Here is a 2,066-nt window from a genome sequence, read left to right as displayed (position 1 = left end):
GGGAAAGAAATATTAAAGTCTATATGAGCTGATACCCTGGCTACAACCGTGACTGGATTACTTTAATTATTTTGAATTCACCATTATTCATGAGTATTTTAATTACTTTTTTGCAGTGTTTCGTGGATTTCATGTAATTTTTCCACATTTTTAGGCTATTATGTTTTATAAGAACATAAAACATAAGACTGGATTTCTTATCTCTGTCAGACTTTATCTTGTAGTTCGTGCAAGTAAACACAACCTAAATGCTTTACACAACAGAGGAGAAGGCGTGGAAGATACAGGAGGGAGGAGAAACAGTGGGAGTCAGATCATTCCTCGTTAGAGCGCTGTTGACGGCACTTCCTGATGATATCATTAGGGCTTCTGGCTGGCTCAGCAGACAGATTGCAGCCCAGGTCTCCCTGACAAACACAGCACCATCGCTCATTAGGATTTACCCAGGAAGCATCAATACGCCAGCCGCTGCCCGGGATGCTTTGTAATATACCATAACTTACTCCATCACATCAGCAAGCAGAGTGAACACAGTGTTTAACAAGGCTACTATTCTGGAACATTGGTCTAATAATGCTGTTCAGCTGTGCCATAAATGAGACCATCGATCCTGCTTAATTATAAAGATTAGTCATGCTTTTACCTTGGCCACGACCTAATACTCTTAGAACCAGTACAACTATTTCTACTTTAAAAACCTAGACATGAAGCTACAGCAATCCACATGCCTTTATTTATTTTTTTTTTCATTTCACTCTAGAGCTCAGATCAGCCTCATTTCCCGGAGAGAGCTATTCCTGGTACATGGCTCATGAACTAACGGCTACCTGCAGAGTGCAAGTAGTGGAGATCTTTGCTCTGCATTTATGCAGGGATCTGATTTGGATCTCTTTGATGTTCACTTGGAACAGCAAATGCTAGCCCAGTGGCAGGTGGGTTGAAACAAGCTCACAAGCCTTGCACCTCAACACTAGGCAGACCACAAAGCAAGCGCTGTGTGAAGTTCAAATCTAGGTGGCCGGTTCCAGAAAGCTCTGCCAGCAGCTCGTCAGCCGTGGTTCATGTGCTGAATTATAAAACCTTTGGAAGGATGAGGTTGAAGTCAAGATTGAAGTCAAGAGAGGGAAGGGGGGTAAGAAGGGGAGATAGGAGGTCGAAAACAAGAAGGAAGAGAAAACAAATGTAGAGGAACAATGAGAGAGAAGAGTAATAGAAAATGATTCTGATTCATATATAGTTCTTATTTTCTGTCAACTGTGTCTATTATTCTGTCTACAAAAATGGAGAAAATGAAATAAAACAATGTTTTACTTTGGCGATATTAGTCTTACAAAATAAAAAACTGGGTGAGTTGTAATTTGTTTTACCATGGATTCACACTGAACAATTAATAACTATTGATGAATGTAATTATATATACTGGACAAAATGAAAACTGTGAACAAATGTTTGATGGAGCTTGAGAAGAAGAGGGGAGAGAGAGAGCACAGCATTCTATTTTGAAGTGCTTTATGCTCCTCTCTCCATTGGATTCGCACAAAATTTGAGATGTAATATCCTGTTGGTGTTATATATGTTTTTGCCACATTGTGGGAGATGCATATCTGTGCTGTCCATCCCCACTTTCTTTTACTAGTCCCAGATTTGTCATTGTAAACTGCTAAGAAGTTATTTTAAATGAATTGATCTCTCTGCATCTATATAAAAGCATAACATTTGTTTAATTTAGGTGACATTCAAGTTAAAGCCTGATAATTAGTATTTAAAGACACTGGACAGCTTGAGACCCGGGTGACCCGGGGCCTTTCTGTGTGGATTTGGCATGTTCTCCCTGTGCCTGCGTGGGTTCTCTCCGGATACTCCGGCTTCCTCCCACGGTCCAAAGACATGCAGCTTAGGCTGACTGGGACTCTAAATTGCACATAGGAGTGAGTGTGGTTGTTTGTCTCTTAGTGTCAGCCCCGTGATAGACTGACAACCTGACCAGGGTGTATCCCGTCTCTCACCCAATGTCAACTGGGATTAGTTTCAGCCCCCCCCCCCTCCAGGGCCTATTCACGATACGT

The 2,066-nt window shown here is 41.4% G+C and overlaps 1 protein-coding gene across 19 annotated transcripts in view; it reads right to left on the bottom strand.

Annotated features, from left to right (window-relative positions):
* The window catches only part of ptprsa (protein tyrosine phosphatase receptor type Sa), a 218,987-nt gene that overhangs the window by 72,803 nt on the left and 144,118 nt on the right, over positions 1 to 2,066 (bottom strand). The gene's annotated exons all lie outside the window — the stretch shown is intronic.

The sequence above is a fragment of the Monopterus albus genome, unplaced genomic scaffold (assembly GCF_001952655.1).
Source record: "Monopterus albus unplaced genomic scaffold, M_albus_1.0 scaffold31.1, whole genome shotgun sequence".
Lineage (NCBI taxonomy): Eukaryota > Metazoa > Chordata > Actinopteri > Synbranchiformes > Synbranchidae > Monopterus > Monopterus albus.
The sequence above is the reverse complement of the archived record's forward strand: the minus strand, read 5'-3'. Positions and strand labels throughout refer to the sequence as shown.